The sequence below is a fragment of the Alexandromys fortis genome, unplaced genomic scaffold, assembly GCF_014885135.2.
Source record: "Alexandromys fortis isolate MF-2015 unplaced genomic scaffold, M_Fortis_MF-2015_v1.1 scaffold_126, whole genome shotgun sequence".
NCBI classification, from domain to species: domain Eukaryota; kingdom Metazoa; phylum Chordata; class Mammalia; order Rodentia; family Cricetidae; genus Alexandromys; species Alexandromys fortis.
Window position 1 is genome coordinate 3,281,209 of NW_026068018.1, and position 24,084 is coordinate 3,305,292.

Sequence of the window (24,084 nt, forward strand, 5' to 3'; positions counted from 1 at the left end):
AGTTTCTCTCTTCCTCCCCTAGCTCCTGGAATAAAAGGCCAAAGACAAAAAGGCTTACAAGTATGGTAATTTTCAAATGGGAATGTAGAAGCTGTACCTCATTTTAGATCATAGCTAGTTTTCCCGTAATTGGAAGTCTTTCCCCACCTCCCTTTTATCAGATTTCTCTAGAATTACATGCTAAGAGGATGTTTCTGTTTACTCTTACCATTAAGCAGCAACTTTATTCACATTCTCCTGCTGAACAACGGGTATTTGCCAAATTTTTTTTATTTCACGAGCCCAAAGACCAGGTAAACAATCCTAAGGAGTTTCACATCCTCATAGCTGTATTGACTACAAGGATAACCTTCAATCTTTCATGATATTAGCCTCATATATAAATCTTAGAAAGAATGAGATTTTCCCAAAGACATTTAGGAAATCATTGGGTCATCATAACAACATTTACACAATATTCATTCAAACTTTAATTCGAATTAAAGAAATTCATATGGTAATGTATTGTGCATCATGTTTTTATTATTTTGTTTGGACAACATTTCCATTCATTTCTTTTAGAATGTGTTCATTAAAGGTAATTCAAGGCTCTAGGGAGATAAATCATTTATTAAATCATTTTATTCTTGATCATGAGAAATTGATTTCAATTTTATTAAAATCTTATGAAAGGCAGGGTCGTCTACATTTTCCTTTAAGCCCAGGTCTGGGAAATGAGAGATAGGAACAGTGAAGAAATGATGGCTTCAGATTCACTGAGAGATCTTGCCCCCCCAATAAAAGTAAGACAGAAATAGTCAGTCATATCACACCAAACTATGGCCTACACACACACCTGCACTGACACACACAACAAAATACATATACCTGCACCAACAAACATATACACACAACACACCAACAGACATACAAAAACATACACACACACAGACATACACCTGTATCTGAAAACACACGCATACATTGACCAACCATGTCTGCACCTTCAAACACACCCTATTCAAACACATGTAATTTGCCCACAGTGATTTAATAATACTAATTAAATGTTTTGAATGAAGAAATTAGGAGTCTCAGAATTTATAATGATATTAAGGGAAGATTATATACAAATAAATAGACTTTAAATTGAGCTTAACTCCTTTTATTAAACGCAATAAATTTATGGAAATAGATAACATAATCTCCAAAAAAAATCAATCATACTGACAAAATGACATGATAGAAGAACATTACCACACTTTTTAATCTTTTTATCCATAATGTTATTTTATATTTTAGATACTGTTTCTTTACATATTCCACATAAAATAGTAGCGAAACTGTATCACTAGTATATGCATAACAACTCATCCTATCTAAAGTTGTGTAAATCTTATCAATATTATAGGTATACATAAATTCTAAACTAATTTACTTTACCTTTTGTGTATACCTATATCTTCCCAAGTTGGGCGGCAGTAGTGTGCTGGTTAAATTTGTGCCAAAATGACACAGTTATAAGGGAGGAACATCACAAGACTATTGGGCATTTTCTTATGGTGTGAGAGACCTCAGCTCATTGGATGGGGCCTTTCCTGTACCGGTGCTTTTGGGTTAATAAGTAAGATGGCTCAGTAAAATATAAAGAGCAAGCCAATAAGCAGCATACTTTCAGTCCTCTGCATCATGATCATCCTGTCTCCAATTCTCTGATCTTGAATTCTTACATTGCCTTCCCTCATTTCCAAATAAATCTTTTTCTTCCCAAATAGTTTTTGGTAATTGTTTGGGTGGAGGCTTCACTCCAGCCCCTGATATCCATATATCCCAAGTGTCTGGAACATTCAAGTGGAAGGGCCATCCAAGCCCCCTCCCCCATATATCTCCAAACCCTGTTGCCTCTCAGAAAACCCACCAAATAATGACCTATTCCTCAGAGATGCTCAAGATCCCTCCCAAATGGTGTTTAAGGTGCACATCCCCACCAGAAAACAAACACATGGTTTTCTTTTTCTTCTAAGGTCTTATTGTAAAGAAAAGCATATAATACCATATAAGTAGGAAAATATGAAGAAATTATGTCCAAGGGTTCTGTAATATACAAACATGTGAATATCAGAAAGACTAATTTCTGAGAATTTGTTAGACATAATAGAAGTCAGGACCACGAGGGGTGAACCCACCCACTAAGACAGTGGGGCTGATCTATTGGGAGCTCACCAAGGCCAGCTGGACTGTGACTGAAAAAGCATGGGATAAAACCGGACTCTCTGAACATGGCAAACAATGAGGGCTGATGAGAAGCCAAGGACAATGGCACGGGGTTTTGATCCTACTTCATGTTCTGGCTTTGTGGGAGCCTAGCCAGTTTGGATGTTCACCTTCCTAGACATGGACGAGCGGGGAGGACCTTGGACTTTCCACATNCCCTGACTGCTCTTTGGACTGGAGAGGGAAGGGGGGGGGGGGGGGGGGGGGGGGGGGGGGGGAAGGGGGAGAAGAACGGGAGGAGGGGGAGAGAAATGGGAGGCTGGGAGGAGGCGGAAACTTTTTTTTTCTCAATAAAAAATTAAAATATATATATGTTCAATGCATGTTACACTATAAAGAGTCATAAATTCTGCCTCAGCAAAGTGTCATGCACCTGGTAGGTACACAATAAAGGTTTCTTTAAATGGAAGAAAAAAAAATGTGTCAGAGGCCTAATTTCAAAACCCAAAATCTGATTTGGAATACAAAAGGTACTGAGCCTGTGTAAGTAATCAGGCATGTATTCTGTATTATGGAAAGTTTCACTGAAAATTTTGCTTATTATTATCTTGCCAATGAACGCTTAGAACAATTTATCTCCAAATACTTCTATGTGACTGGGAATATAATTCAGTGCCTTGAGTGTTTGCCTACCATGGTAAAGTCCTGGATTCTACCCTCAGCAGAAAATGAGAAACATCTGATATTAGAACCAGTATACTTTCTCTATGAGTTTGGTTTTATGAGCATTTTAGCTGTTTTGAGGTCTGTAGTAAAAGTCCACAAGTCAATTGAAGGACTCTGTCTTAGAGCAGGCAGTCTGTCATGTACTTGCCTTAAACTTCAATCTAAGATTCACAGACAATAGATCATAAGACTCTGCACATAGAAAGAATTTATAAAAACTGGCCTTGCCCTGTGGTCAGATTGATGAATATCTTAAATGTCACCATAGAAACTTCATCCAGCAACTGATGGAAACAGAGGCAGAGACCTGCAGAGGAGCATTGGTCTGAACTCCCAAAGTCCAGTTGAAGAGTGGGAGGAGTGAGAATATGGATAAAGTCAAGACCATGAAGGGGACCCTCTGAATATGAGTGACAGTTGTATGGCTGGGGCAGACTACGGGGCCACTGGTAGTAGCACCAGGATTTATTCCTACTGCTTGTACTGACTTTTTGGGAACCTATTTTCTTTAAATAGATACCTTGACCACCTACATATAGTAGGGAGGGCCTTGGACCTTCCCCAAATCAAGGTACTTTATCCTTTCTGAGTTGTGGATGTGGGGTTGTGTGGGGGTATAGGTAGATGAAATAGGAGGAGAGGAGGGAATGGGAACTGGGATTGATAAGTAAAATGAAAACACAATAGTTTATTTTCTTTTTGAAAAATATACAATAAATTAAATTAAAAATAAACACACAGAAACAATACAATATTTCAATGTACAGAACCAGGGTACACATGTAAGTTACTGAAAATACCAGTGTTATGTTACTGGGTCAAGTTTACCTGATATAAGTAATGAGAAATGAATCTTGACCAGATCAGGTTGGAGGAATCAAGCAAGACTTAGGCTCTGACAGTTTATTGCAAGCAATTAGACTTTTTATACCCTTATCAGAATCACAATAATGGTAGTTATTAGATTCAGTTCAATGGTAGTTGCCAGGATACAATGGCATTAGCAAGCTATACGGGTTTACTCAAGATTATTGTAACTAAGACTAATTGTCCTGTCAAGCGTCTATATGTTCTTCTCACTTCTAGGGAATGAAGATATACATAGGTGGTCTGAATACTTTCAGTGCTGGAGGGTGTACCGCAGTTTCTCAGGAAATAAAAGACACACAGTGCCACAGGAACCATCAGCTCCAACTTGAAATATCTATGACACATACCTCTTAAGACACTTAAACCAGGCCAACTCCTTGATATTTTGATGCCACAATGTTCCAAACCAAGATAAAAGTAATAGCCAGAATAGTCCCTCTGAGCTGTGTGATTCAGTAGAAAACACTTAAAAGCACACCATCAGGAAAACTTTAGCATCAAAGAACTTCTCTTATAACATACAGAAGAGGGCACAGGAAAAAGGTATTCAAATACTTCTTTCCTTGAACATTCAAAAGACTAGAAAAGTTGAAGAAAATTCATGTAAAATAGTAAAAATTCTTCAAGAATAATAAAAATAGACACAACTTTTAACAAAAAGATATCTTAAAGACTGATGATTCTGAGTTTAAAATTTGCATGCATATGCATTCTTTATAAATAGCAGTAATGCATGTATTGTGAGGTACTCCATGGTTTGTTTATCTCCTTGTTTGAATTCTTTTTTTCTGTGTGTAGCTTTTGACTACTGCATTAAAGTATGAAATATATTTTATTATTAAAATTAGTGGAGCTCATAGACTTTGAAAATTCTGTGCATGGAAGATTGTATTGTTTCTATCAACACATAAAATCGTAATCATTAATATGTAACATTTGTCCCTAGCTAAACGGGTCTAAATGTTGTTTGAAAGTCATAAAACCTGTCCAACCTTGTAAACAATTTTTTAAAATTATCTAAGCTTTATTTCAATAAACATAAAAATGTACCTATAAGTAAAGCTGGACTATATACAGTGGATTTTGCATCTTAAAATATATATTAAACCATAATAGGGTGATTAAACAAGAAAAAGTTGCAATACCAAAGATAATACTGGACAAAAGTTTAAGCTTTCTTTCCTTTGAATTCCTGATAATCTTCATTATCAGGACAGAGACAGAATATAAGTGTCAGATGATCTTTATAATTTCTTTTAAATTTTGAGATAATAATATAACTGCATCTTTTCCTTATTCCTTTCCTCCATTCAAACCCTCCTATATACCAGTCATTGTTCTCATTTAAATTTATGTCTAATTTTATTTAACTGTTATGATATAACTATAATATATCTGTAATAACAACCATCTATATCCTTAAATATAGCCTGCTTTAGTCTTTATAATGTAACTCATATGTGTGGTGTCAGGGCTTACCACTTGGTGTTAGATAACAATTGGTGTGGTCTTCCCCGAAGAAAATTGATATGTGATTCTGCTCTGTGTGCTGTGAATACCATTGGTGAAAAAAGAACTTCTTTGAGCCAAGGGCAGGGCAGAACAGAGGTAGGCAGGGAAAACTAAAATGAATGCTGAGAGGAAGTAGGCAGAGTAAAGAGAAGCCATGTAGCCCTGTTAGAGATGGAAGCCAGGAACTTTAGCTGGTAAGGCACCGCCAAGTAGCAAAACACGGATTAATAGAAATGGGCTAAATTAATATGTAAAAGTTAGCCAATAAGAAGCTAGAGCTAATGGGCAAAGCAGTGATTTAATTAATACAGTTTCTGTATGGCTATTTTGTGGTTGAGCAGTCTGAAACGAAACAAGCGACCTTCTCCAACAGAAGATGATTTTTCATATTCTCAGTATTACTTAGTTGCCCAAGGACTAGTGAAGCCATGAATCTTGGAAAAAAATTATAGTCTCCATATTACTAAATCAGCATAATTCCTAACTACATTCTAAACATTTGTTCTTAAACCCATGGACTGACATATTTGTCCTTCCTCATCAAGGAAACTTCTTTTTGCAACAGAAGGGGTTCATTACAGAAAACTATAACCAATGAAAATGTAGAGCTGGAGCCCACTCCTAGGGATATGTCTACAAAACTATTCACTTATTTCACGGAGGTTTAGGAAACATTGAAGATGAGTAAACAGAAAAATTATAAGTGCAAAATTATCATGGAGTTTGATGTGAGTTTTAATTTCCTAGAATGTCAGAAGTGAGACCTAAAAACTTTCATCAACACAAGAGACAGCCTAAACATGAGATGAACAAGAACAACTGTTATACTAAAGTAGATGCGGGAAAGCCCAAGAGGCATCAGCCCTAAAGGGGCGTTGGTGGCTCCTTATGTGATAAAGTGAAAAATAAAGAACACTTATTGATTTTATCATGAATCTAGCTACAGTGTGGAAGCAAAAGGTCTTGTCAGAACCTGATACTACACATATTTGCAATGAGTAGGGTCCAAAAATTAATATTAAAGTTGAAAGCAGTGCAAATTTGTTTATGGATATGTAGATACCCATAATGTAATCTGACACCACTACCATTTAACAGAACATATCCCATGACTTTCCATGAATTTGGATCTTATTTACAGTACAAGGTACCAATTCTATCTTGTGAAACAAGGGTCAAATCTACTAAAAAAATGTTAGTTACTCATATAAACTTTCCTACCACTATGGCACAAATGTGAATATCTTGCTTGGTAAGTTAAATTTTGAGTAGAAAAAGAAACGAAAAGAAATAAAATTTTATTATCCAATCTTCTATGGGCAAGTATTTTTTTTTAAAGTTCTTCTGAGTCAATCATATCCTTAAATAAGTCTTCCTGCATCCATGAGTAAAAGGTTTTTCTTTGAGATAATAAAATTGATATTGTTGATGTGAATATATATATATGCTTTGGATCTTTTGCACACATAGCTTTTTTTTTAGTTTTACATTTTTTTTCTGAAATTTGAAATTGTTGGAGTTATATATAGTCTGTATTCTAAGATGAGAAACATTAATCTTTTATGTAAATTTTTATTTTTAATTTAAATTTAATAGTTGTTTTAAGACTGAGACCAAGTGCCTAATATTTTAGGAAAATTACGTTTTACTGTGGAAGAATGTGGGGTAACATTTTAAAAGACTCATTTGTGGGTATTATTTTGGGTAGTATACATATATTGTATTCTGTATCATGATGTAAATCAATGAGAGCAGTTAATAACCTGTAAGATATAGAGGTTTAATTTTTATGGCATCTTGCCATGCCATGTTCAGTTAATAGCCATGGAAGATCTATTCTTTCCTGAAGAAAAATAGAGGATAAGGAGATCTGGGAAGATGGGAGGTGTGTGTGGAGAAGTGAGGATGTAGGAGGGAGTGGAGGCTAAGATTGAGATGTTTGAGAGAAGAATAAATAATAAGAAATAAAGATAAAATAAAAAGACTTATTTGGCTAAACTCACACAGATGCCATTTGTGAACATGTCTCTTTCTAGAGCCTGTACACTTTAGGAAACTCTCAGTTAAGCCTTCTGCCCCCAGATAATTCTTTTTTTTTTTTAACATAAGTAATTACAATATTCACTCTAATTCTCTATTTCTCATTTTTCTTCCCTTCCTTTTCCACAAGAATGAATATTCTAATGTGTGTTATTCATAGTGACACGTGTGCATAGTTTTATAGCAGTTATTAATTCTTGAAAGGTTATCATCAGAAGTCTCTTGTGAGTTTATTAAAACAACTGTGTTACCTAAATTTTGGCTAAGTGTATATTCAGTTACCTATAAGATAAGTATTACTTTTTACTTGGTTGACTAGTAGTACTCAGGAAATGCAGCTAATGCAAATTAGTTTCCATCCATATTTCTGTACATGAATGACTAGAAAGAGACATCTTCAATTTACATTTCTAAACTGGTCATACTTTCAGTCCCTGAAGGACTATGTCACCTGATCATTAAGATGCCAGAGTATGTTGCACTTGTTTACCAATAAAACTCTCCTTTATTAAAATAAAATACTAAAATAGCAAAAAATTAAGATATACTGAAAATGAAAGAAAAGCTTTACAGATATTATACATTTATATATTTGTGTAAATCCTATTGATAATATATAAAATGTGCTATAATTTGAAATGTAATCCTTGACACCAAAGTATTAAAATAGTAAATTTTTCAAGGTATGATTAGAAAACAAGAAAGATTTGTATTTTGAGTGGGACATTTGTATTTTGAGCTTTACACAGGGCAGGAAAAAACAGTCCCTTTGCCCCTCTAAGTTTAGCCTGTGAAGGCTGGCTAACAAGGTTACATCCTGAAGATACTTCTTGTCCTGCCCAGGCAGGATCCTTGCCAGTTCATCAGTGGTTGAATTTCACCCTTCATGATGGTGGGAAATAAGAATCCTATATTTATAGAATATCTGCTCTCACACTGTCTTGGTTATTTTTCTCATTGTTATGACAAATCACCTGACAAAAATCAACTTAAGGAAAAAAGGATTTATTTTGGCTTTCAGAGCAAACCGGTTTTTACAATCTACCATGGTGAGGAACCACCTTAGAAACACAGCTGTCAATATTCCATCTGGAGCAAGGAAGCAGAGTGAACAGGAAGAGATGCCAAGCTATGAAACCTCGAACCTCTCCCTCATTTCTTCCAATAATGCCCCGCCTCCAGAACATTCCCACAACAGCAATCAATGCCATCATCTGGATGGAGATCATGAGTCCATGACAGACCTTTCACATTTAAATCACAAGGCATTGTTACAGCAGCACAGGGCAGAACCATTGCTGTTGTCCTATTTCTTTAAAGAAAATGGTGAATTTCACAGACGTCAGTGTCACCTCCAGCCCAGCTCCAGGGATTTCCTTAACTAGATACACAAAAGAAGGAAGAAATGATAGACCGACACATCAAAAATCTAGAATTTGTGGTCCTGACAATTATATGATACTCTGAAAGCTTCCCACATTTAGTGTGTGAATTCACACAGGGAGGAAGGGTTATTACATACAGAGATAAGGAGGCAATGCTTATGGTGCACAGCAGGATCATGGAAACAAGATTAGCTAATCTTGGTCGGAGCACTCTCTGGAGGGGAGCAATATTCATGCAGAACTATAGGGAGAGGAATTCGGGTGGATTTTAGATTTTAGATTTGTAATCAGAGACTTAAGTGTCATTTTCATGCTCACATTCATTGTTATTTCACTACACACTGTGCATGGCTCTCCTATCTCTATTTTAAGCTCATTAGAAAGCTTTCAAGTGGCATTATTAGGGTTATTAACACAATTAAATTGAGGGTAAAATTTTATATCTCAGAATATTGCAAAACTAGAGCTAAAAACTTCAACTTTAAGTATTATTGTTTTTAAGAAATTCCCAGGTTAATCACAGAAAAGCTCAACAGAATATTTTGAGCAATTTTCATCACATTCATTTCAACCCCTCCTCGCTGCAAACAAATTACCGGACAAATAAATGTGTAACCATAACAAGATAATTTAATATTAACTTTATAGCAATACTGAATGAGCTATTGTATTGAGAAAGTACCTGACAAAGAACAACCTAAGGGAGGAAGAATTTATTCTGGTGTATAGTTCAAAGCTTAAGATATATATGTGTGTGTGTGTGTGTGTGTGTGTGTGTGTGTGTGTGTGTGTGTGGCGTGTGTGTATGTGTATATATAGGTGTGTGTATATATGTATATATATATACACAACTATATAATCCATCTTATGTTACTTGCATTTCTATATTTTGGGGGTAGGACATTTTATTTTGGAAAACTAATTAGAGGTCTCATCCCTAAGCAAGACTAATTTTCCGTCTCTCAGCAGTCATTTATCACCTGTACCTCTTCATCACCTCTTCATCTGTGAGGAGTGAGGCTTTACATTTCCTCCCTCTTTCTCTGCTTGTCAAGTAAGTAGTCTTTGTTCACATCTTGTTTAGGCATCCTTATTGTGGAGAGTTCATGGGTGTGATCTCTGTGTTCTATCTAGAATACACGCAAACATACTCACAACAGACTTCAACATCCTCTGTGTGTTTCATCTCTCTGCTCAATCTCCTATCTTATTCCCATATTCTTTATATATAGGAGATATCTTTATCATCTTTGTCAAATGATGCAGGATCCCCCTCTGTATGCTGTGATTACCATTGATTAGTAAAGAACTGCTTTGAGCCTATAGCAGGGCAGAACCGAACTAGGCAGGGAAAATTAAACTGAATGTTGGGAGAAGGAAGGCAGAGTTTAAAGAAGTCATGGAGTCACCACTAGAGACAGACATGCTGAAACTTTGCCTGTAAGCCACAGCCACATGGTGATACACAGATTAATGAAAATTGAGTTTAGGATATAAGAGTTAGCCAGAAATACGCTTAAGCTATTGACCAAATAGTATTGCAAATAATATAGTTTCTGTGTGGTTATTTTGAATCTGCGCAGCAGGGAATAAACAAGTGGTCTCCTACTACAGTCAAATATTAGATGGTAATAGCTACATTCATTCCTGTTGTTCTCTTTTATTGCGTCTAAATTGTCTACATGTTTAATTCTGTGCAACCATCAAACTGTTTTTATTACTAGAACTCGTTAATATTATTTTGACATCTAGAGTTCTAATCCTTCCGAAAGTAAAATATTTCAGAATAAACCTAATTAAGTAGGTAAAAGATCTCTATGGTGAAAATTTTAAATCTCTGAGGAATTACTTGAGGAAACTGATAAAAATGGGAAGATTCTCCATGTTCATTGATTGGTAGAGCTAATACTGTAAAAATGACTATTATACTAAAGGCTATACACAGATTCAGTGTGATCTTAATCAAAATCCTCCAAACAACCTTTAGGAATAGAAAAATATCTAAAATTGTTCTAAACATTAGTTTAATATAACATTTGATCTTATGTGTATTAACTTTCATATCTTTCCAAACTCAATTTCAATTTTTCAAAAGCAAATTAATAATAATGTATATAAGTAAAATTATTATTTTCCACTGAATTGTCTTTAAACTTTCTCTGTTTTATTTCACTATTTCCTTTAAAATGCTCTTGATAAAAGTGGCAATGGTGAGAAATACATATACAATAACCAGTGATGCTTATCTAGTTCAGGCAATATTAAAATCTATAAATTGGTAAGTCACTTACCTCCCCATTATCTCTGGAAAGTTCCATTTTAAATAGATTAAGACTCCAAAGAAAACCTAAGATAATCAGTTAGCACGGATCTCAAGTACTAAACACTAAGTATTAGTTTCTTTGACTTTGCATTAACTTTATATTAGTAAATAAAACTCTAAAATCTACTTTGTTGATATATTTTATATCCTGGCCCTATTAAAATTCCTCTGTCAGATGTTCTTTAAGATATGCCTTTCTCCATTGAACAGCCATATGTTGTTTTATCTTATAAGTCAATTGGTAGAATACATTTTATCATCGCATTGTTACTGTAAATGCAGTATTCAGACTCAGGAACACATGTACATGAAATCCTTACTATAGTAGTTTAGATAATTAGCTGTAAAATATGCAAAGTCATCAAGAGTTTGACCTTAACTGTAAATCACAGAACAAGAAATGAGCGCACCTGACAGGTAGAATTATTGGAATTCTCATAAAAGATTCCCACCTTTGAAGTGGATCATGGATTTAAGAGCATGGATTTGATAGCTCCTGATGGCAGTGAAGTTCATGGTGCTAATGGTGATTTTTTTTTTTTTAAATACAAAGTTCAAATTTTCGAAGGTTCAAAGTTTAGAGAGGTGATTGACAGAGGAGCAAAAGAGACTTACCATTTGTCAAGATACAATGGGAGCTCCCCAGGCTGAAACCTGACACTGAGGGCATCTACTAGTAAGCAAAATGACATGACCCAAAGTGCCCTTTTTCAAACATAAAGGTTTTTCAAGAGGAAGTCTCAGAATGGTTCAGTGGGAGCATTCATGATCTTTTTAAAGCAACAAATTTAATTTAGATTCCCTCTTGTTTAATTAAAGAACTGGCAATAAATAAACTCAATCATAGTATGAAGGGGACACCTGGATGTCTTAAGAGTTGACAAACATGATTACTCACATGAGAAAGGAACCAGCAGCCTCCTAATGCCTTCTGAGGGAGTCCAGATAGACTCCCAAAGTGAGGGATACACCATAGTTTGACCATAGTAAAAGTCTCATCAGGTGCACACAAGAGCCTACAGAACAATTATTCATCCTTTCAAACATTCTTCTAAGAGAGGCTTATCTCTGTAACACTTTAAACTGGCACCTGGGGTATGAGAAATGATTTCTTTTAAAGGTGCAGTTGTGTTAACTTGAATAGGAAGTAGATGTCATTGAAGATTAGCTTGTAAGACTATCTTCCTTTTTGTTACTAGTCCTTTCAATGCATTTTCTTTCATATTTTATTAAACATGAGCCTGGAGTAAGATACGTTTTGATCATTACTTACGCATTTGAACACCTCAGCTCAGTTCATCTTCCCCCTAAGATTTGAATCAGAGTTTTTTCCTCACGTGATAGCAAAGTGGAATTGACATTGAAGACACAAAATCTGTTGTCTCATTTGCATGCCGGTTTCCTGTACCTAATATCAGAAGGAAATGGTCAGAAATGAGAGCACTTCCTTATTCTTTCTATAGGAGACAAAAGTTTACTTTTGGAGTCTTTGTACTACAGACAGTAATGTGGTTCGTCTTTGTGTTTTTACTAGTTTACTTTGAGTAGACTCGAGAGTGCCTCTTACCAATCTAGCACAATTTATTTGTTTTCTTTGTACTTCTGGAATTGAACACAATACTGTGAGTTCAGTAGGAATGATTCTATCATTCATCCACACTTTCAGCCATTAAATGGCTGCATTTAATTTTTAAAATGATTTATATATTTTTAATTGCCCCAAGAGATTTACCCACATGAGAGCAAGTGTGTTTTGTGTGTGTCCCTGGTTCACACGAAGGCTATATGAAGGTTCTGAATACCTGGACCTGAAGTGACAGATGGTTGTGAGCTGTCATGTAAGTCGTGGGAACTGAACGCAGGTCCCGTCAAAACAGGACATGCTCTTCACTGCTGAGCTGTCTTTCCAGTTCTGAGATCCTGCTTTTAAATGAATTATTTATTTATATGGAACTTACATTTGAATTTATAGAAACAAGGATAACAGAAGGAATGCCAAGATGAGGTTTATTTATTTCATTTTATTTTAGTACAAACCCAAATTAATGTGTAATTATCTATAAAGACAATGTGAATTCTTTCTTTGCTAAACTATGAAAGAAAAAACAATGACAGGATTTCAAAATGGATCTTTTGAATAAGAACTTAAATTGCGATGGTATAATGAATTCAGATTTATGAATGTATGCGTTAAGTTTCCTTAATGCCATTTGCCTTCACACTGTACATCAAGAACAACAAAGCTTTGAATTACAAATTTTCGTTGATTATGCAGGTAGCATGATCTTCAGAAGGTGTACTTAACTGGACAGCTTCATAGTACAGTTTAAAGGTTTTAAATATTAAATTCAGTGATCTTATTTAATATATCAAAGCCTAATATTTCAGATCTTGGAAAAACAAAGAAAATTTCCTCAAATCAGCCCGAGGAGAGAAAGTGAGATAGAGAGAGAAAGATGGAGAGAAGGAGAAAGAGAGAGAGAGAGAAAGAGAGAGAGAGAGAGAGAGAGAGAGAGAGAGAGAGAGAGAGAGAGAGAGAGAATTGTTACCCAGTGACATAAAGAACAAAGTTATTAAGAAATCTGTCTTTTACATTAGATCCTAAAATTTTAACAGCTTTGTGCTCAATGTGTGGGAATTTGTTAAATATGCCTATAACAGCTGGCATCAAGTACTTTTCTCAAGACAGTCTCTGCCACAAATGTCTATTTAAAATTATTTGGTGGTCAATTTTTCTCTGTCATATTTCAGAATTCAAGTAGGTTTCTGATCTGAGGTGATTTTTTAAGGTAGATAACATATTTGAATTTAAGTTCTTGGGGAAAAAATGCAAGACCTAAAAAGAGGAAATGGGATAAAAGGTATTTTGTTTAAATCTGAATTTATTTTTAAAATGAGGATGCTAGGAATGTAATGTATCAATTGTGAGAAGTTATTTTACAGTATGAATAATACAATCAATTTTAAACATGACTTTCTGTAATTCATATTTTATGTACATATACATGAGATGGATTACACTCACTATATAGAATTAAGTATAGTGGCTTCCATTTCTTTAGCTTTATAAATCTTTAAGGCAAGGCAATCAAAAGATCCCACCATAAGTATGAATTTAGGACTATAGACATCTGAGTTCAGTTGTTCCCCCATTTACATGATCTTGGCAATTTTCTTAATTTGAACAATTGTTGTTCTCCCCTGAATATAAATAATAATTAAAACACTTCATGTAAAGCACTAAACCAATTCTGTGGACATATTTAGCTCTGAATAAGAGTCATTTCACATTTAAAGTCTGATATTTTGTGATGGATAATGTAGAATGAATGCAACCATGCTGTATAGCATAAAAAATAAGATGAGTCAACATCTTTTATTTTTACTTCCTATACTTTCATTTCATATTGTTTAAAATGCAGTCTCATGAAGTCTAGCCTCAGATAACCTCAGTCAATGATATAACCAAGGACAAATTGAACTCAAATTTCCTGGCCACCTATTATACATACTGGGATCCTTGATCTTTTCCACTCCTGCCTGATTAAGAAAACCCAGTGAAGAAATTAGGGAGAAGTAATGTATTAAAGCTTAATTTATATTTTATCATTTTATCTTTTCCAAGGCCAACAGAAAAACAATCTACCAATTTTTTGATAGTTTTTATTCTGAAAAATATATACTGATGTTTGCTATAGTATAACTATAAGGTGAACACTAGATACAAATTAATATTTTTCTTTTAAAAATAGTATCATTACAACTAATATTCAATGTGTTTTTATCAATAATATTGAGGCAAAATAAGACTTTTCTTGATTCCATTTTAATTGAAACATTAAGAGATAAAGGTGACATAGAAATCATTTAAATATAAGGGTTAGTGATAAAAATAATTTTATAGCTTTGGTGCTACTGAAAAATAATGATATCACATTAATATCTATGGCGTCAACTCTTACGTGCCATTTAATTTCCATTCCAATGACTAGTTGCCCTAAAGGTCTGTTTAAAATAAGCCTTTAAATTCACACATTGCTTTGGGTGACAGAAGTGCTCTGTGTAATAACCTAAACTTCTTTAAGATCTCAAATGACTGGCTGACTGATAAGGAAGATGTAAAAGGTCTGAACACCTAAGTGCAGCAAGGGATATTTTTAAAGGGACATTTTGGACAGCAATTTTGGTAATCAGTCATGACAGCTCCATTCTCTGCATCTGCTCCACTGCCCATCCCTTCATTTCTATAACATTAATTCTGAGTGTCCTTCAACATACACATCCCACAAACTAGTTTGTTTTTCTGTACTTCCTGGAAATACCAATTAGGAAAATAGTAACAGTGAAAATAATAATAATGGTATGTGCTACAGATGCTACTAACTTATGGTATCGTGAAGCTGCATAAACTAATAAAACACCAATAACACTGATACAAATATTGACAACTAATAAAAAGATCCTCATGCAACTGAAAACATCATCAGTAAGACAAAATGGCAGCCTACAGAATGGGAAAAGATCTTCACCAACCCCATATCTGACACAGGACTGATTTCCAAACTAAATAAGAAACTCAAGAAATTAGATATTCCAAAAATAGTCCAATTAAAAAAATGGGCCTCAGATCTAAACAAGGAATTCTCAAAGGAAAAAAATCTCAAATGACTGAGAAACATTTAAAGAAATCTTCAAGATACTCCCCCATCAGAGAAATGCAAGTCAAAACGACTCTGAGATTCCATGTTTTGCAAGTAAGAATGGCTAAGATCAAAACCACAGTGACAGCTTAGGCTGGAAAGGATGGAAAGCAAGGGGAACACTCATACATTGATGGTGGGAGTGAAAACTTGCATGGCAACTTTGAACGTAAATGCTTTTTGTTTTCCTCACAAAACTGGTAATCAGTCCATCACAAGACCCTGCTGTGCTACTCTTGGGCATACACACAAAGGATAATTAATGATATCACAAGAACATTTGCTCAACTTTATTCATTACAGATTTATTTGTAATAGAAGAACCTGGGAACAACCTAGATGTCACTGAACTGATAACGGAGGGGGGGGAGGACCTTGGACTTTCCACAGGGCAGGGAACCCTGACTGCTCTTTGGACTGGAGAGGGAGGGGGAGAGGAGTGGGGGAAGTGGGAGAAAGGTGGGAGGAGGGGGAGGGAAATGGGAGGCTGGGAGGAGGCGGAAACTTTTTTTTTCCTTTTCTCAATAAAAAAAAAAAGAAAAGGTGGTCCATTTACACAATGGAGTATAACTCACCTTTTAAAAACAATGAAATCATTGAATTTGAAGACAGCTGGAGGCAAATAGAATAGATCATCCTGAGTGACATAACCTAGACCCAGAAAGACAAATATGGTATGTAGTCACTTATAAGTGGATATAAACGTAAAGGAGAATTATGCTACAATGCACAGATCCAGAGAGACTAGGTCACGAGGACTCGAGCAGGAACACTTGGATTTCTCTGAAAATGGGAAATATAAGATCTCATGGGTGGGTTGTCAGAAGGTGTGGATTGGAGGATAAGGGATTTGGTTGGGGGATTAATGGAATGGGAGAGTACTGAGAGAGATAACTGGAAATGGGGTTGTCATTTGTGGGTCAAATAGAAAACTCGTGCAAGGGAAACTCCCAGTAATCTACAGTGAAGACACTAGCTAAGACTCCTAGCAAAAGCTGATTGGTATCCTGACCTGAGTATTTCCTGTGACCAGAAAGACTTCCAGGGGAGGAATTGGGACACCAACCCAGTCACTTAACCTTCTACCTACAGACTGTCCTGCTTAAGGGATATGCTGGGGTGAGGGTGGCACAGAGATTTGGGGTGTGGTCATCCAAAGACTGGCCAAGCCTGAAAATTAAGACACAAGTGTGAGCCAATCTTTTACACTGACTGCAGAGTCAGGACCCAGAGACTGGGTGGCCCAGAGACCTAGTATAAAACCAAACACGGTGGAGAAAAAAAATGTTAACCTCAATAATTCCTAGCAATATTCTGCTATAATCATAAACTGGTGCCTACCCCAATCGAGATAAGAGAGACTTAATTCAGTAACTGATAGGAATGGATCCAGAGATCCACAGTCAAACACTAGGCTGAGCTCTGGAAATCTTGCTGAAGAGAGGAAGGAAGGATTGTAGGAACCAGAGGGGTCAAGAACATCACAAGAAAACCCATAGAGTCCATTAACCTGGGCTCATGGGACTAATGTACGCCCTCTAGATATATGTGATCAAGCTAGATATAGCTTCATCTTTTGTGGGACTCATAAAACTTAGAGCAGGGATTGCTCCTAAATTAACAGGCTTTTGGTAACCTATTCCTCATACTGTGTTGTCTTGCCCAGCCTTAGTACAGGGGATGGTTCTTAGTACCACTGTAACCTGATGTTTTCTTTAATCCCAAGGGAATCCTACCCTTCTCTATATATAAATGGAGGAGGAATGTAGTGGGATGGGCACAGAAGAGGGTGAATGAAGGGAATGTGGAGAAGAAGGAATGAAACTAAGGTCAGGATGTAAACTAATTTTTTTAAAAATAAAATATATGTATATTCTAATGGAATAAAATACTAAAATAAGAAAATATTTTACAATATAGACTATTTACTGCACTTTTAAAAAATCACATTTTGTCTATCTCGTCTTTATGCAAACATAACTAAACAATGCACAGTATAATGTTACCCATTAATTTTTATTTTGATATGTTTGATAAATTGGGAGCTTTCTGTGCCCTTTCCAAACACTGTATGATATTATAATCTCTGAAGCACTATATCATGCTCCCTATAACTAGCCAAGGCAAATGCAGATGCTATTATCATAAAATTCTATACATAGGCTACCCAAAACCATGCCTCTGTAAGTAGACTCCATTTGTACAACTGAAAATAGTCTAAAGAAAGACAAGAGTGATATATTTATGATTTGTAAAAGAGGCTTCTAATGCACTCATTTTAAAAGGTTTTTACATGCACAGGGGGTGGGGGGAGAGGAAGGAGGGTAAGAAAGGAAGGCAGGAAACAGAGGGTGCCATCAATAACCAAACATGTTTTGATTACAATGACGTGCTTTGTTTTCAATAAATTTTTTGTACAAAAATCATGTACTCCAGATAGTACTCTTGCATTTATGCACATACTTTTATGATGGTCTTGCACCTTGCAGATGAGGAAAGAATAATAAGACTGTTTAATTTACAGTTTCTTCTATGGCACAGTTTTGACATGTGAAGATTACATATTTAAGAGCAGTGTTCAAAAAATGGAAAGAATACCAGCAACAAATTCCTTTTATTTTCATCCTGTATCAAGATTTAAATAATACAAAGTAATTTTCTTGCTCAAATATTTTTGAATGAAAAATAAACTTAATTCTATTTACAGTCTTGTGAAGCTGAGCACCCTTACGACTCTTTCCTTTCTATATCACATACACATATAAACACTCATTACAATATAGATATACATAAGAATATATAGACAAATACAGAGAAATTCATATGGGTTCACACATATGTACACTAGTATACACATATTCATATAAATATTATAGCGATACATACTAATATACATTATCATACACATAAACATATATAAATAATAAAACAGGTACTCATAGTGTTATACAAACACGTTCACACTTACACATACACTTATAGAAGCACAACTAAAACACAAATACATACATATGTACATGTAAGTACACAAACACATATAGACAAATATGCACAATAAAGCACATGTATCTCTTTATGCATTTATGCATGAATATATACACATAAAGACACACTCATAAGCATTTTTCAACACATATATACATCTACTCAAAAGTACATATAAAGAAGCATACCGATACACATTACATACCTAAAGATATATACACCTAAATATACATATTCAAACAATGACATACACAAAATCATACACACAAGCACTCATGTATAAATACACAGATATTCATATAGAAGCAATCACATATAAACATAGAATTCTGCATGAATTCCAGATTTGTACCATTTAATACTATAATGACTTTATGTCTGTCATATTCTATTCTATTAAAATAAAATATAATGTAATTTAATATATGCATATTTTTCATTTTTGAGATATAATCTCATAATGTGAACCCAGGATAACAGAAAATATAATCTTCCTTACTGAACAAATTACAGTGGTATTATAGGTAGAGTTCACTATATCCTGAAATTTTAAGACTTCTTTTTTGTTACTGTTTATTTTTGAGATTTCAATTTAATTACAACATCTCTCCTTTTCTAGGATGAACATTTGTCTCCTAATAACACCAGAATCTATACTCCTAAAATGTAATATATTTTCACGCTTGTTTTTGTATGAAAATAATCAAACATAAAATTCTGAGAGTAGATAGCCCAGGGATCCAAATAATAGTCATCTATGAAAAGAAAAAAAAAATAGTAGTGATAAAAGGACTACTAATGAGAGTCTTGATCAGCCATCATCAGAGAAGCTTCCTCTTGCAGAAGATAGAAGCAAATTCAGAGAACCACAGCCAGGCAACATACAGAGAGTGAAATATCTTGGAACACTCAACACTAAACAAGATGTCTTCTTCAAATCCCTCTCCTCATAGTTCAGAGAATCCCTTGGAAGGGAAGACATAAAGAGGGTAGGAGGCAGAGTGGATAGAAGATATCAAAAAAACCAAGAGCCTCTAAATGACTCTTTTGCTTCTTCTTCTCCTCCTTTTTTTTTTTGTTCCAATTTGATATGATAGCTCTTGTTTTATCTTATATTTTATTTTGTTTAATGTTTCTTAAAAAATAAATGAATTAATTAATGAATAAAAACCTATCCACTAGGGTAAATGTACAATCAAACTGTCATTTATACCCTCTAGGAGAGGAAAAATAATTTTCTTCAATGGCATGAGATTGGTCTTATCAACCACTCCAGGGCAGACATCATGTTCAGGAGTAGTTGGTCAGAATTATTCTGATTGGAACTTAACAGTTTTTGGTGGTGGTGTGTGTGTGTGTGTGTGTGTGTGTGTGTGTGTGTATGCATTAATTTTGTTACAGTTTGGTGGACTCTTTGTTTTGCCATTTTTTGTATTTTATTTTTTGTTTGAGGGTTTATTTTTATATTATTTTTGTTTCTATTTTGAGAAAGAACTTTAAAATGGCAGAGTAAGGAGGTTGAAAAGATCTGAAATACTTGAGTATTTCAGGGAATGAATAGGATCAAAGTAAACTTAAAATTGAAAATTGTTTTAAATAACAAGAATATAATAAAAGAATACAAAAGAATAAAATCTATGAGGTTCTATTTGTCAGATGCATCAAGAATTTACTGAGTATAGACTAATAAACAAAGAAAAGAAGAATTTCGGCCTTTTTTTAAAATGTGACTTCAGAAACAGAAAAGAAAAATTAAATAAATATAAATATAACGTGTCTTAGTTAGGGTTTACTTTTACTGTGAAGAAACACCATCACCATGGCAACCCTTATACAGAAAACACTTCACTGGAATGTCTCGTTTGCTGTTCCAGAGTCAGTCCATCATATTGGGGAACATGACAGCAAGTAGGTAGACATGGTGCTGGAGAAATAACCCAGTCCTATGCCTTGCAGACAAGAGGAACTAGACTGACTAACTGGGCAATATGCTGAGCACAAGAAACCTCAAAGTCTGCATCTTCAGTGACACACTTTCTGCAACAAGAACATACCCACCCCAAAATGTCACACCTCTGAACAATGCCATGCCCTTTGAGATTATGGGAGGCAAGTGCATTCAAACTAACACATCATGTAGTTAAAAAGATCTGCCTTATAAGATTGATACCTTTCAAAAATCCCTGGTAAATAAGTTACTATTGAAAATAAATATTTTTTGATTTTCTATAAAAATATTTGTCATAAGAAAACATATGATATACTCCAAAGACAGCAGGTTCATCCATATTGTTTATAAATCTGTTTTTAGAATTATACTCTCCATTAATTGTGCTCAGAGTGGTGCTGTGGAATATTATTTTAACTAAGCAATTTGTTTATTCTGGATATATTACTTTAGCTGTATAAAGATGCGTTGCATTTGTTTCACCTTGCCTGCCTAAGGCACCTGGCTGGTCTAAAAAAAGCTGAATGGGCAATAGCTAGGCAGAGAAAGGAAAGGGGGCTGTCAGGCTGAGAGAATAATAGGAGGAGAAATCTAGGCTAAAGGTGAAAAAGAAGGAAGAGAAGAGAATGAAGGAGGGAGAAAGAAAGTACAGGGGCAAGAAGTCCTGCCATCACCAGTCAGCAATGAAAGGAAGATATACAGAAGGAAGAAAGCTACAATGGGCCAAGGCAAAAGTAAGGAGAAACAGTAAGAAGTTGCCATGTCATGATTTGTGAACTGGTTGGTGTATAAGGAAAAAACCTGGTACAGAATGTCTCTTACATTTACAAAGTCTACTATAAAGTTTCACATAGGTCATGTCTAGAGTGATTGACTCTACATCTTACTGCCGTGCATCAAGAGGTGGGAGATGAAATCTCCTAAAGAAGAAGAAATTTATATAGTATCATTAAGGAGTAAATAGAATGGGAAGACTAAATGGGGAAGAAGGTAGGACAGAGTAAATGGGAAATCTGGAGGGGACCAAAAACACTGAAACATTTTAGAAAAGCCATATGAAAACCTAATACTGAAGAATCTTTCATAGATATCTACCTATCTATCTATATGCATGTATGTATTCATAATGTATTTTTATTTTTCCATGTGCATTTGTATACTTTTAATCATTTAGTATGTTGACTTTTGCTTTGGTATCTTTTCTACACATAATACCCACAAGACTTGGGATAATCTTGGATTCATCAGTACTTTGAATATTTATCCTCCTGCTCAGGGTTGTGTGTTTGTTCATGTCCATGTGTTTTCATGGCAGATACTGTGTGTGTGTGTTTTTTTTCTTCACAGGATACTAACACTTTGGATATTGCATAAACTTACAGGATAAAAAGTGTGTTGTTTGTTTGTTTGTTTTTGCTCTTGCTTAATGGCTTTGACTTCACGGTCATCTTGTTCCTCTTGTTTTTGCCTCCCAAGTGCTGGAATTACACATATATACCACCATACCTTAACACTTAATATCTCTAAACAGTTCATTCATCTAGAAGTTACAGTAAGTAGCATCTAGGTACTAGTAGATAAAAAATAATACACACTTGATATAAAAATTTAATAGGTAAAAAAACACATATTACAGACTTGATATAAAAATTTAGGAAGTAAACACAATATGTTTAATATAGATCCTGCCACATAGCAATTGCTTCTGAAAGATTTGAACACTTAGGAGAATGGCAAACATTCCATTAGCAATTGCCAGATTCTTTGAATGGCAGTCAAACCTTCTCAGGCAGTAATTCAGGTGTCTGTCTCTCATAAAAGGCAACTGATACTTCCTGATTTGCAAGAACATCTAGAAGATTTTTTATTAGCAATTTTGTTTATTAACTTTTCTTTTTTTAATAAAACACATTGATTTATCCTGGTGGTGGTGGCACTCAGGACTCAGAGGCAGGCAGGTCTCTTGAGTTTGAGGGCAACTTGGTTTACAAGATCTAGTTCCAGGACAGGCTCCAAAGATACAAAAAACACTGTCTCATCAAACAGCATCTATAATTCACTCCATGGCTCTAATACTAGCCTGCTTGGCGCTACTTACTCTGTGTGGATGGGTTCTTTGCTGGACCCTGGTTAATCTTTTCTAAAGCCATTCGGTCCTCAATTTCCCCTTCCTTGGTTATCCGTTTGGTGTTCATGTTTTTCTCTGCTGTTTCCACCAAGATAGAGCCTGTCTTCCCACAAACTATGTGGTTCAGCACCAGGATAGGTACTTCAAATGTGGGCAATTCGGCCAAATCCAAAGATTTCCTCTCCTTCTTGCTGGAGTATGTGAAAGAACAGTTTAATAATGCCACGCCCATCCCCACCCACAGCTGCCCCCTATCTCCCAATCTCATTTGCGATGAAGTAGAATGCTTAAAAGCAGATTTCAACTACAGAATCATGGGAGCTGCTTTCAACTCCCTCTTCAGTGCCTACGATGTTGCATTTCTCCCGCTGTGCTTTGGGAAGAGTATCCAGTATTAGGACATGCACTGGTCATGTTAGCACCTCTTTATGGTGTGGACCATTTCTTTTGTCATGCTCACCATGCAACTGGTACCATCAAAAATGAACGTTATTTGCTACGTAAATAAATGGCTCACCTGGGCAAGTGACAGAAGTTGCAACATGGGTTCTACAGCAATGCTTCACAGCGCATTTGGACAGAAAACACAATATGGCCTCAAGGGGTGGCACAGCAGATGTTTATATAGAGCCATGGAAACTTACAACATGGCAGTGCCATCAGATGTATCCCATGCCCACTCTTATTTCTTATTTCATTGCCCATTAATGCTGTTGAACCTGCTTATCCTTATTGAGGGCAGTGTCATCTTCTACCAAATGCATTCCTTGCTGCAGTCGGAGAAGTGGAACAACACACTCTCCATGGTGCTCATTCTTTTTCTGAAATTACTATGCTCTATTTAATTCCTCTGGGACTGAATATTCTTAGGCAGGGCATACTCCTACCCTCTCAACGGTTATGAACTCAAGGCAAATTAAGCTGCCTCTCAACACAAGGGAGAACTCAGATAAAATTATTTTCATACAATCTATTTTTGCAATTTTTATAAATATTTAAGATATTTTATATTTTGTATACTATTACGTTTTGAAGATTGTTAATGGCAAGGGTAAATGTACTCATAATAAAAAAAAAAACATATTGAGTGAGGTAACTCAGTCCCAGAAAGACAAATATAATATGTACTTAAGTGACTTTTAGACATAAAGCACAGAAAAACCAGCCAACAGTCTACAAGCCCGAATAAACTAGATAACAAAGAGGACCCTAAGAGATATATATATCGATCTGTATAAGAATTAGAAAAATACAAGATCTCCTGAGTAAATTGG

General features: G+C 35.2%; 1 pseudogene; it reads left to right on the top strand.

Annotated features, from left to right (window-relative positions):
* Positions 1-8,387: 8,387 nt before the first annotated feature.
* On the top strand, positions 8,388-23,730 carry LOC126514175 (transmembrane protein 39A-like; annotated as a pseudogene).
* The last annotated feature ends 354 nt before the right edge of the window (positions 23,731-24,084 follow it).